This window comes from Mesoplodon bidens, assembly GCF_964165515.1.
Source record: "Mesoplodon bidens genome assembly, contig: HAP1_SCAFFOLD_557, whole genome shotgun sequence".
Classification (NCBI taxonomy): domain Eukaryota; kingdom Metazoa; phylum Chordata; class Mammalia; order Artiodactyla; family Ziphiidae; genus Mesoplodon; species Mesoplodon bidens.
In genome coordinates, this window is record NW_027671907.1 from 46,372 (window position 1) to 60,866 (window position 14,495).

Below are 14,495 nucleotides of genomic sequence, written 5' to 3' on the forward strand. Positions count from 1 at the left end.
GTGCTGCTGTGAACATTAGGGTGCATGTATCTTTTCCAGTTAGAGTTTTCATCTTTTCTGGATATATGCCCAGGAATGGGATTGGTGGATCATATGGTAACTCTAGTTTTGGTTTTATAAGGAACCTCCATACTGTTTTCCATAGTGGCTGCACCAATTTACATTCTAACCATCCGTTTACAAGGGTTCCCTTTTCTCCACACCCTCTCCAGCATTTATTGTTTGTAGACTTTTTGATGATGGCCATTCTGACTGGTGTGAAGTGATACCTCATAGTAGTTTTAACTTGCATTTCTCTAACAACTAGTGATGTTGAGCATCTTTTCGTGTGCTTATTAGCCATCTGTATTTCTTCTTTGGAGAGCTGTCTCTTTAGGTCTTCTGCCCATTTTTCGATTGGGTTGTTTGTTTTTGCGTTGTTGAGTCGTAAGAGCTGTTTGTATATTTCGGAAATTAAGCCCTTGTCCGTCACATCATTTGCAAATATTTTCTCACAGTCTGTAGGTTGTCTTTTCATTTTGTTCATGGTTTCCTTTGCTGTGCAAAAGCATGTAAGTTTGATTAGGTCCCATTTTTTTATTTTTGCTTTTATCATAAATGGAGTTTTTATCATAAATGGATGTTGAATTTTGTCGAATGCTTTTCTGCATCTATTGAAATGATCATATGATTTTTATCCATACATTTTGTTAATGTTTGGTGTGTCACATTGACTGATTTGCAGATGTTGAACCATCCTTGAATCCCTGGGATAAATGCCACTCAATCATGGTTATAATCCTTTTATGTATCGTTACATTTGGTTTGCTAATGTTTTGTTGAGAATTTTTACATCTATGTTCATCAGTGATATTGGCCTGTAATTTTCCTGTGCCATTCTTGTCTGGTTTTGGTATCAGGGTAATATCGGCCTTGTAAAATGAGTTTGGAAAAGTTTCCTCCTCTTCTGATTTTGGAAGAGTTTGAGAAGGATTGGTATTAATTCTTCTTTGAATGTTTGGTAGAATTCACCTGTGAAGCTGTCTGGTCCTGGACTTTTGTTTGTTGGGATATTACTAATTCAGTCTCCTTACCAGTAATTGGTCTCTTCAGGTTTTCTATTTCTTCATTATTCCGTCTTGGGACATTGTGCATTTCTAGGAATTTATTCATTTCTTCTAGGTTATCCTATTTATTGGTGGTATTCATAGTAGTCTCTTGTGATCCTTTTAATTTCTGTGATATCAATTGTAACAATTCCTCTTTCATTTCAGATTTTATTTGTTTGTGTTTTCTCTCTTTTTTTCTTGGTCAATCTAGGTAAAGGTTTTTTAAAGAACCAGCTCTTAGTTTCATTGATCTTTTCTGTAGATTTTTTAGTCTCTGTTTCCTTTATCTCTGCTCTAACATTTGCTACTTTCTCTCTTCTACTAACTTTGGACTTCATTTGTTCTTCTTTTTCTAGTTCCTCGAGGTGTGAAATTACATTTGCTCTAACACTTGCTATTTTCTCTCTTCTACTAACTTTGGACTTCATTTGTTCTTCCTTTTCTAGTTCCTCAAGGTGTGAAATTATGTTGTTTGAGACGTTTCTTGTTTCTTAAGATGGGCATTTATTTCTATGAATGTCCCTTTAAGAACTACTTTTACTGCATCGCATAAATTTAATTTAGGGTGATTCATTGTTAAGCCAGTTGAATTTAAAAAAAAAACAAATGGCAGTCTTTTAATGTTTGTCTTTTATAATTGTGCTTGGAACAGCTTAGTGTCCTTCCAAATAGAAATAGCATAGTAAAGTTAATCAAATGCCACTACATATTAATGAATGAAGTTGTTGAATATATACCCTAGATGCTTAAAGCATATTAAGAAAGTGACCTTTTAATTACCTTACTAACCCATCTCTGTCAATCTTAATGGTCAGAGAGCTACTGGTGTCCAGATTTAATAGCTTCCTGTTAGTCCTCATGCTCCTTAACCTTTCTGTAATATTTAATATTACACCATGTTGTGTACCATCATGTTGAGTACACCATCTTTTTTGTGTGTGTGTGGTACGCGGGCCTCTCACTGTTGTGGCCTCTCCCGTTGTGGAGCACAGGCTCCGGACGCGCAGGCTCAGCGGCCATGGCTCACGGGCCCAGCCACTCCGCGACATGTGGGATCTTCCCGGACCGGGGCACGAACCCGTGTCCCCTGCATCAGCAGGTGGACCCTCAACCACTCTGCCACCAGGGAAGCCTGCTCCATCCTTTTTAATTCTTTATTTCCCTTTTATTCTCCGGTGAGAAATATTTTACCTTCTTAAATGAACCTATGAGTTAATCTCCCTGACTTCTGCTTGTCTCTTTGGTAATTTCCTCTGTCTACCTGTCTTTACAGAATTTTTGATTGAGGTTTCAGCCCTCTCCACTTTTTGGTAGGTGTTTTCTTACTGGGTGATTTCATTTACTGCCTTATCTTCAACCATCACCTGAGTATTCATAACTGTGAGTCTATTATCTTCAACTCTGATCTTGCCATAATTCCATAGTTCCATGCACAGTGCCAAACGATTACTAGACTGTTGTCATATATAGTTGACCCTTGAACAATGTGGGTTTGAACTGCATGGCTCCACCCATACTTGGGTTTTTTTTTCAATAAATGCATACTACAGTACTATACCATTTGTATAGTTAGTTGAATCCACAGATATGGAACCACAGATATGGAGGGCTGAGGGCCCACTGTAAAGTTATATACGAATTTTTGAATGCATGGAGGGTTGGTGCCCTTTACCCCCTTATTCCCATTGTTCAAGGGTCAAGTGTAGTTACTGCAGATACATGTTTAAAATAAACATGTGATCTTCCTCTCCACTCCTAAATGTGCATCTTTTCTTATTTTGTCTTAGTTAAGAACATCACCTTTTGCTGAGTTAAACTAAGAAACCAGAGTTATCCTTGACTTTTCTCTTCCTCACACCCCATATCCAGTCCTTCACCAACTCTTATCACTTCTATTTCCTGAATATTTAAGGATTTTACTCTATGCCACTCCTACCCAAGTACTTGTACCCTAGTACCTCATACCTGATAGCTCATTTTAATGGCTTTCCAACTGCTTTCCAGTCTTTCATTACCACCCTCCTGCCACCCACTTCCCTGCAGCCTCCAGAGGTTAACACATCTGAACATGTGACTTCCCAACTTAGAAACCTGCGATGATTCCTACTTGGTCATCTTACTGTCAGACTGTTTAGCATGGTTCAAGTTTGCATCATTTGGGATTCTTTCAGTGGCAAGTAATAAAACCAATTTGGCATAAAACTTTTTCATATAACGGAAAAAAATCTAGATGGGTAGGACTGGCTTTGAAGGGGAATCATTGAATGAGTCAGTGTTATCCAGGCCATCTCTCTGCCCGCTTTATCCACAGGCTCCGTGTGGTAACAACCCTGGCAGCTCCAAGTTATTCTCATTGTGGTCACAAGATGGCAGCCAAGAGGTACAGCCGCATAGTCGCATCTCAAATCAACCAGCAGAAGAGAGACCACTGGGTTCTCCCAAAAGCCCCAGTGAAGACCTTATCTGGTCTCACTAGCTGTTATTGATTATAAGCCAATCCCTGAACTCATCACTGTAGCTAGAGATTGTGGGTGTGCTGATTGGCCTGCATCTCTCAGGGTCTGTACATGTAGCAAAGGATAGTGTGTTGGGGACCCCCAAGGCTTTCCCCGGATTTGGTGATTTGTCAGGAGGACCACAGAACTCACCATATAGTCATACTTACGACTTATGACTTTGATTTATTATATCAAAATATACAAAGCAAAATCAGAAAAGGCAAAAGCGTGCATGAATAAGTCCAGAGGAAATCAGGTAAAAGCTTCCAAGAGTTCTTTCCCTGTGGAGTCATCCAGGACATGCCTAATTTTCCCAGCATCAAATCATGACGGCATGTGAAATGTCTACCAAGACTCAGTGTCTGAGCTTTTCATCAGGAGGCTGGTCACATAGGTGTCTTCCTGCCAGAGTGCATACCAAAATTCCAGACTTCTAAAAGGAAAGAGGGTATTTAGCATCAACCACATTGTTTGTGCAGTTTGTGCACCGGGAACCACTCTTCTCAGTGAGGGAACATTGGGAAACTTCTCAAAATTTTAAGTTCCCACATGTCAGCGAAGGGCCAGCCTTGCAGGCGAACCTTTCTAAGGACAGCAGTCTCAGGCCTGACATGGTAACTCTTCTGCACTGATAGGATCAGCCCCAGCCAGACCACAAGGCCTGAGGGTGAATCAGGTATGATGCCAGAGGAAATTTAGAGTATGGAGAGCCAAATCTCAACAGTCTACCCTAAGGTTTCTTTGCCTTTTCACCGCATCACCTGGCAAAGTCCTCCGTATCCTTAAGCCTCCCCAGTGTGTTCCCTGTGCGAAGCTCTTCGTAACCCACACTAGTAGAACAGCCTCTGTTTGCTCCTCACAGGGCTGTGTGTGTGTATTTTAAAGCAAACCAACTGAGAAAGCTGAATTCTATGTTGGAGAGAAATAGATTTGAGTAATAATCTATTTAATAAGAATACTACCCCAACATTAACTTTATCCTTTAAGTCAACAACTATTGCAGCAAAACTAAATGATAATCCGATGCCATGAAGAAATTCTGCTCAAAGTTAAGGAAAGTGATTTTCTGAAGAGCAGAAGGTTTTAGGTCAGTGTGGACTAAGCTGTTTAAGAGGGGAGTGGAAAGACAATAACCCATTTAAAACCCCATAAATAGGCAAAATAGAAAAACTGCAAGTGTCGACTAAAAACCTAGATGTATATTACATGTGTCTGCAGTATATTGGCTGAAGTTGCCTAGTAAGTGACATCCAGCTATCAGGGTTATCTTAGCTTAAAAAAATAAAAAGATATCTGAGGAGGTAAAATGTTGAGGCACTAAATTCAAAATTTGCTCATGGGAGAGCTGTTGATGGCCTCATCCAGAATCCCCGTCTTTTAGACCGTTTGGTTGCGTAACTTTTGAGTCCACAGCTGATTAAGAGTCAGAAAACAGAGAAGTAGAAAGCACCGCGAGTTGGGGCAGTGTTGGCCAGGGAAAGTGCTTTTTGTTTGTTTGTTTTTGTTTTTGTTTTTGTGGTACGCGGGCCTCTCACTGTTGTGGCCTCTCCGTTGCGGAGCACACCAGACGCGCAGGCTCAGCGGCCATGGCTCACGGGCCCAGCTGCTCTGCAGCATGTGGGATCCTCCCAGACTGGGGCACAAACCCGCGTCCCCTGCATCGGCAGGCGGACTCTCAACCACTGCGCCACCAGGGAAGCCCCAGGGGAAGTTTTTGAAGGCAGCATGAAAGAAGACATAATCACTTCAAGTGAGTTTTATGTGAAGGGAGATTGAACAGCTCTGTCTTCCTTAGTCTCTTTTGAAGTTACAAGCATGTCAGTAAAGAACAATGATGGGTTAAAGCAGCTGTCAGCAAACATTTGCTGTAAAGGGCTAGAGAGTAGTATTCTAGGCTTTGTAGGCCACATATGGTCTCTGTAGCATCTTCTTTTTCTTAAAACAGCTTTGTAAAAAAATGTAAAAACCTGTCCAAAAACAGGCCAGGGTTGCAGGGGGCGGGGGTGGTGGATATGGCCTTCAGGCATAGGTGCTGAGAGTGCCAGTTTAGAAAACAAAATATTGAACTGTCACCTTTATTTGCTTTGAACAGTTATGAAAATAGGAATTCATATGAATTATGAAAGTGTGAAAGGCCCTCTCCCACTCCCACACCCAGGCAGGTAGAACCACACAGCACATGCACTGGCTGTGCCCCTACCAGCCACATGATGCATTCCCTGTGTTGGCGAGTGGCACCAACATCCACTCAGTTTTCCAAACCAGCAACTCCAGTATCCCCTTGATCTTCCCTTTTCACCTCCATCAACATTCACGAACCGCTACCCTCTATTTAAACATTACTGTTTTAGACATTTCAATTCTTCTGAACTGTTTTCTTAGACAAAGCTTTTAGGGGTAGGATTATTGGGTCAGAGGGTGAGAGCAGCTTGTGACAGTCCTATACAGCCAAGAAGTTTCATTTGTGCTTATCCCACTTTGGGAGGTGAGGAGAGGAGAGCAAACACGTCAGCACATTTATGAATGGCGAGTTCTGTCATAAAAAACCAAAGTCTTATACAAAAAGCCTTATACAAGTCAATGCCTGCAGACTGCAACAGTCCCTCAGTTCCCAATGTGACTAAATCTTGTATCGCCTAGCAAGAGAAAGCAATGGAAGCAATATGACTTAGACCTCTGATTCAAATGAGGTGTCTGTGGAAGTAAAGTAGGCAGGAAGTGCGTACTGCTGTGTGCAGGTGCTGGACCAGGAGAAGCAGGCCCCTGCGTCTGATTGGGAGCCCGTCATCATCCGAAGATACAGTCCTGTTCACAGACTGTATCACAAGAAGGTGGGTAGTACTGTGTGTTTCAACGATGTGACTCTTTTGCCTTTCTGAATAATCAACTGAAATTGGGGTTCCGTGGCAACCAAGCCTCAGTCCAGAGTGAGCCATCACTTTGGCCCATGTCCCAAGGGAGGACACCTGGGCAGTAATAGTATTTCACCTTAGATTTCAGATTGGGAGATTAGAGAGAGGGGCTTTTGGTAACACTACCTTCTGGCCCACTGTCCCCTGCAAAAATAGACCTGTCTTCTTTTTCCTCTGCCTGGTAAAGAGTACTGAAGTTTATTGGCCTGTGGAGGTGAGTTAAGACAGATTGGAATAAACCATTTCCCCTCACTCTTCACCTTTCAGCCTAATGTGTGAGCTATTCCAGATACATGGTTTTTGCTACATGTAACCGTACTGATTCCCAAATAACAATTTTCAAGCCCACCAATGGATAGTCAGTTAATGACTGTTTATTGAACTCCTAGTGTGCACCGGGCATTAAAGATTTAGATGGGAATAAGGAAGAGAGAATATCTGATCTTAAGCAGCTCATTGCATGAGTGAATCCAATTTTATCATTACTTCTTAAGGATTATTATTAAAAGGAATTCTTACTCTTTAGCAGATGTTCAGTGGTTTCTCTGGTTTGATTTAAATTGTGTTTTAAAATTAATTAGAGAATGAACATTTTCCCATCAGTTGTTTAAGGAGTGTGTATTTCTCCACGTGTGAATTGTCAGTTTCTATTATTTAGAGTTGACAATCGAAAAAAAAAAATACATTTGACAGATGGCAGTGAAACTCCGAGAAGTTGATGAGTTGTCCCAGGTCATACTGGGACAGATGTAAGAGTCAGACCAAGAAACAAACTCACCATCTCCTAGTTTGTGTTTGTTCTACTATGCGTTCCAAGCAGTATCTCTAAACATATCTTTCCATCCTATCTTTTAAGGTAATATGATTTGTCTTAAAATAGACTCCTTAATTAAGGAGATTGGGGCTCTGAGAAGTGCTGTGTCTATAAAGCTAGCAGTACTTTGCTCTGTAACTTTGGAATTATAGAAAATTCTCTAACTAAGGGTGACATAAGAGAAGGCTGGGTATTGTATAATTAATTGGACCAGAGAGGCCAATCTTTGGCATTTTTTATTTCTAATTCTTGCAGAGTTGAAAATATGCTTCTCACTTATACCTTATACCTCCTTTCTTTGTGTGTTAAAGTTTCATTCCCTAAGTGCCTTTTTACAGAACCTTAGAGACTCATCTCTTCTGGACCTCCACCCCTCCTCCAATATCCAAACCAATATTCTTTGTATTTTTCTGATAAAATCTTGTAGTTGACAAAATCAAGTTCTTTCTTGAATTAATTAGGCTTACATCTATAACTATTATAAAAGAATAATACTTAGAGGCCTAAGACATGGTCTGTTAACTCCAATTTCTATACAGTAGCTCATCTTTATCTTCTTTGTATATCTTAAAAGTAAAATTATTACTATTGTAAACATACTGAATTGCTGTAGAACTATGACTTTATCACACAGCCATTTAAAAAAAATCCCAAGTTACAAATCTCCAAAATTAAGTTAATTAAAGTGTTTAGTTGATTTTCATTTCATAAATTCAGTGAAAATTAGCTTAATTGCTTATTCAATAATTAGACTACAACAGAAAATATTGAAATTTCATATTCTTTGTAAAGGCATTGAATTTTGTAAATTGTGTTCACTTTAACTCACCTGAAAATCAGTTCGGGACATAGGAAAGCAAATGAAAACTTCAGAAGTTTTTTAAAATTTACTTTATTGAAGTATAGTTGATTTACAATGTTGTGTTAATTTCTGCTGTATAGCAAAGTGATTCAGTTATTCATATATATACGTTCTTTTTCATATTCTTTCCCACTATGGTTTATCACAGGGTACTGAATTTCCTTCCCTGTGCTATACAGTAGGACCTTGTTGTTTATCCATCCCATATATACTAGCTTGCATCTACTAATCCCAAACTCCCAATCCATCCCTCCCCGCCCCACCTTCCCCTTGGCTACCACAAGTCTGTTCTCTATGAAAAACTTCAGAAATTATGATAATCAAATGGGTCTGCTTTCATACTCAATTTCACTTTTATATGTCAAAGATTGAGTTTCATCATGATATTTTATTCTAAGGAGAACGTTAGAAAGTTATCTGATGTAATAATGCATTGATTGGTGTAGTTGAAATAAAGAGATTATCTGTTGCTAAAATGGGTTAACTAACATCACAACTCAGGAATATATGCAGGCAACTAGTAATAGCTCCCTAGTTTTATGAGCCCCCTTACATACCTAGGCTTAATTTTATTCCCTTTCTGACTTGAAACAGCCAATGACAAGAAAGGGAATAGTTGCCCTTGGCTGAAAACTCAAGTTCATTTGCTGCTGGTAACTTGCATGAAAACCGGGCAAGCATTCTCTAGGCTGGTTTCCTAGTTGTTAAGAGCTTGAACTAGGTCGTCACCAGAAGGTCTTCTGGTTTCAAGATTTTAGGAGTCTATAAACATTAAAGTTCCAATCTTCCTTTGAAACCAGTTATTTCACTATATCAAGTAGGAATAATACTGTATATAGATGTCCAATGAAAACCAGTGATGAAAAAAGAGAATTGGCATAGTCAAAATGTCAGCAGCCTTGGTGGAAAAAAAGTGGTGGGGGCCCAGGTTTTTCAGCCTCTTTGGTCACCTTTCATTTAATATTTAATTCCAAGAGTCTCCATCCTGCTTACAATGCGAACTCCCATGCCCCTACCAACATGTCCAAGTATTCTTGGTGAGGGGAGCAGTGGTTAACAGTTTTTCTAGTCATCTTTTGATATAATTTTCTGACTCCATTGAATTAGCAGTCTCTCATCTCTCCTTATTCAGTTATTCCCTTCTTTTATCATTGCATTGAATCTAAATGCGGAACAGCATTCATTTTTGCTCATATTTTATCCCAAACCATTTACACAAGGTAGTTATGTGTACTAGACCAGGACTGAAGCATTAGAATTAACACAGAGGGTTTACCTCACAGCTTAGCCCAGTAGGCTACTTGTGGAATATACTAGATGCTCTGGTTCTTAGTAGTGCCTTTGCCACTCCCACTGTTGAAAAGCCCCAAATAGGCTGACTCCTCTCACATCTGCCTTCCTTACCTCCCACATCTCCATGCTTAATAAAGCAAATATACCTAGCAGTTTAGCTCTGTTTCTCAACCAGGCCATTGGAGCTCTTTTCACAGCTAGGGAGGATTTCAGCATATATGCCTAAACAAAGATAATTCTTTCTCTAAAAGGAATTCTGCCTCTCCCTTACAAGTATTTTTTCCTTTGGGGCAAAGTAGGATGGCAAGTTAGGGAGAAGTGAGTAGGGAAACTTGGAGGCAGCTTGGGAAGAGGATGCTGGGAAAGGGAACTAACACCTCTGAGTTGCCCACCAGCTGCAGGACCCAGTGCCAAGGGTTTTACAAGTATTATCCCAGCCAATCATCATGACAAGCCTACGAAGTAGATAATATCATCATCCCTATTATAAAGACAAGGAGACAGGTTTGGGGAGGTTCAATAACTTGCTCAACAGTATATAGCTAAGTGGCAGATCTGGGATTTGGATACAGGCAACCTTTGTAAATCACTATGAAACGCTGCTGCCTTATCCATTTTGCTGGCGCCCCACGTACATGATTGCATTCTAGTCCTGTGAGTTATGTGCAATTTTCATCATTTTTCCCAAAGAGTAAACTTTCCCAAAGTCACAGAGTTAGGATTTAGTGGCGCCAGGAATCAAACCCAGCTCACGTCACTAATCTCCTAAGTCTGTGTGGCATGTTGCCTTGATGGGCTTTCCATTTAAAATATTGATATACCTATACTTTTCCTTGGGTTTGACAAGGAGAATTTATAATGATCCCATTAAAATTTTGCCAGGTTGTATAGTAAACATCACAGAGTTGATGCCTAAGGACATTTATTTTCAAGGTTTACAGTGTGAGCAATAGAAAGAATAGGAGAAAGTGCATCAAAGAAGATTAAAGAAAACACTTTCAGATAGTAAAAATACCATTGGGCAAGAAATACACACACTTAGGATTGTCAGGTATGGGTATTGTTCTAATTTTGGAATTCCAAACCCATGGATTCTGGTAAGAAACATTTTACTGGGTACTTCAACTTGTCAAAAATAAGCGAACTGGCAAGTATGAAGATATGCAGTCATTTATGTTAAACATTGCAGTGAAAATACTGAATTTTCATTGTCTTTTAAAATTACTGTGCCCACAGAAACATTTTACACATAAAAATTATGGACATGGTAATAGGGATGTTGAGTCTGTTTTTAAAAACGAGCTTAATAGAGAAATTAAGAGAATTTAAAATCAATAAAACGAAACATCAGTCAATATCCATCCCACTGGATGCTTGAATTCCTTCTTTGATGTACCTGGCGGGTGTTTGTGCGGCCTTTTCTAGGTTACCTCTAGTGATAGAGAACTCTGTTTTTCCTAAGGCAGGGAGGGACTTCCTTAGGAAAACAGGCTGTGCTAAGTGTCACATAATTGAGTGTAATGATGAAATATGTTTTCTGGTATAATCTGTTGATTTTTGTTTTTGCTTAATGAAGCAGGAGAGATTAAATTTCTCCTGTAGAGCTGGTTCAAATTGTTTTCAACAAACTTATGGTTACTGAACGGGAAAGGGGTGTGGGGGAGAGGGATAAATTAGGAGGTTGGGATGAACATATACACCCCACTATATATAAAATAGATAACCAACAAGGACCTACTGTATAGCACAGGGAACTATACTCAATATTTTGTAATAACTTATAAGGGAAAAAGAATCTGAAAAAAAATAGATATATATGTATGTATAACTGAATCACTGTGCTGTACACCTGAAACCAATACAACATTATAAATTAACTATATTTCAATTGAAAAAAAAAGATACATTGTACAACACAGAGAATATAACCAGTATTTTGTAGTAACTGTAAATAGAAAGTAACCTTTAAAAATTGTATAAAAATTTAAAAATTAAAAAAAAATTTTCACAAGAACTAATAAAAATACATACATAAATACATAAAATCAAGCCACCTCCCCCCAAAAAAACCCCACAAACAAATCCTTTCAAAAGGGAGGGAACATGAACTAAGGGGAACAATGTTAGCCTTGGGGTCAGGAGGCCAATCCCAATTTCACACAATGGTGGGTCTGAGAGCCAGTCCTGTGATTCCTGAGCATCCCTCCTCTTGACTGTTTTCTTGGTGCATCTCTTGGGGTTGTTTTAAGAGTTAGATGAAAATGAATATGAAATATGTTTTTTAAAATAGATCTTTATTGGAGTATAATTGCTTCACAATACTGTGTTAGTTTCTGTTGTACACCAAAATGAATCAGCCATATGCATATATATGTCCCCATATCCCCTTCCTCTTGAGCCTCCCTCCCACCCTCCCTATCCCACCCCTCTAGGTCATGGCAATGTACTGAGCTGATCTCCCTATGCTATGCTGCTGCTTCCTACTAGCTAACTGTGACATATGTTTTAATAAGACCATTTTATAGCTCTGTGCTTTATGAGTCATTAAATTGGGAGAGACAATGCTCTAAATGTAGTCAGATGAGTGTAGAGTTCAGTGATGCAGGCGCTTTGCTTACTTATACAGGGGTTGTCAGGGCCTGGAGCACTTGCAGGCAAGAGTTTGTCTGTGTGGGGTGTGGGGTGGGTCCTGGTTATCAAAGATCTGATGCCAGGAAAGGGAGCATGTGTTCCAGTCTACCTGCAGACGGGTCAGATCTTTCTTTCGAGTAGGAGATGCTCCCAGCTTCCCTTCCCTGAAGCTGTCTGTCCCAGATTCATTCCATCAGCCCCTGGGGACCTCCTACAACATATTGGCTGGTTCCCTTGAGGGCTGAGGTCCTGATCTGATTTCAGCAGGTTTATCATGGCTATGGGACCCTACCCGGCTCTGTTCACTTTTCCTAGGGTGAGACTTTACTCCTCATCTGATGGTGAAGGGCCTGCCCTTATGGGGCAGATTTCTGGGACTCACCCATTACCCATCCGCTTTCTATCATTGCTAGCTTAGTTGTCTCAACTGTATCTTCTATGTTTCGGATTGGATTCACCTAATACCAACCATTTCCCAAACATGCCTCTGTTTTCTAAACTTCTGAGACAGTATGTCTTAGACCTGTGTTTTTCAAAATATGGTCTCTGCAGGCCCTTCAATAAGTGGTGCTGGGAAAACTGGACAGCTACATGTAAAAGAATGAAATTAGAACACTCCCTAACACCGTACACAAAAATAAACTCAAAATGGATTAAAGACCTAAATGTAAAACCGGATACTATAAAACTCTTAGAGGAAAACAGGAAGAACACTCTTTGACATAAATCACAGCAAGATGTTTTTGACCCACCTCCTAGAGTAATGGAAATAAAAACAAAAATAAACAAATGCGACTTAATGAAACGTAAAAGCTTTTGCACAGCAAAGGAAACCATAAACAAGACAGCCGTCAGAATGGGAGAAAATATTTGCTAACTAAGCAACCGACAAGGGATTAATCTCCAAAATATACAAACAGCTCATGCAGCTCAATATCAAAAAAACAAACAACCCAATCCAAAAATGGGCAGAAGACCTAAATAGACATTTCTCCAAAGAAGACATACAGATGGCCAACAAATGCATGAAAAGATGCTCAACATCACTAATCATTAGAGAAATGCAAATCAAAACTACAATGAGGTATCACCTCACACCAGTTAGAATGAGCATCATCAGAAAATCTAGAAACAACAAATCCTGGAGAGGGTGTGGAGAAAAGGGAACCCTTTTGCACTGTTGGTGGGAATGTAAATTGATACATCCACTATGGAGAACAGTATGGAGCTTCCTCAAAAAACTAAAAATAGAATTACCATGTGACCCAGCAACCCCATTACTGGGCATATACCCTGAGAAAACCATAATTCAAAAAGAGTCATGTACCACAATGTTCATTGCAGCTCTATTTACAATAGCCAGGTCATGGAAGCAACCTAAATGCCCATTGACAGACAAATGGATAAAGATGTGGTACATATATACAATGGAATATTACTCAGCCATAAAAAGGAACAAAATTGGGTCATTTGTAGAGATGTAGATGGACCTAGAGACTGTCATACAGAGTGAAGTAAGTCAGAAAGAGAAAAACAAATATCGTATATTGACGTATATATGTGGGATCTAGAAAAATGGTACAGATGAACTGGTTTGCAAGGCAGAAATAAAGACACAGATGTAGAGAACAAATGTATGGACACCAAGGGGGAAATGGGGGTGGTGGGATGAATTGGGAGATTGGGATTGACATATATACACAAATATGTATGAAATAGGTAACTAATGAGAACCTGCTGTATAGCACAGGGAACTCCACTTCGCTGTACAGTAGAAACTAACACAACATTGTAAAACAACTATACCCCAATTAAAAACAAACAAAAAACAAACAAAAAAACTAAAAGTAAAAAAAATAAAAACAAAATATGGTCTCTGGACCAGCAGTATTAGTGTCTCCTGGGAATTTGTTAGAGAGGCAAGTTTTGGGGCCCAGCTTCAGACCTACTGTATCGGAAACTCTTAGGATAGGGTCTCGCAATCTCCCTCCAGGGGATTCTGATGCACATTACTGTTTGCGCACCCCGTCCTGGACTGTCTGGTTGGCCTCCGTGAAGGCAGATTAGGCCACTTCATCTCCCCCTCCTCCCTGTACTAGTCCGAGAGTAGAATTTCTGCCTGGGGTCAGGTTTCACTCTATCTCTACCATCCTGTTGCTCAAATCCATCAAAAGCATCATGATTATTTCTACATATAAATAGTCCAGGTTAAGTAAGATTACCATGGGAGCATAACGAGCCACATATTCTGGTGCTGTGATTTACAGATATCCATCCTGACCTGAACTAACTGGGTACTAATTCTGCAATGGCAGACAACATACAATTTTTTAAAAAACAAAAGAAATGCCACAGGAGGGAGTGGTGGGGATGGTGGAGGAGCTCAAGTGTTTGAAG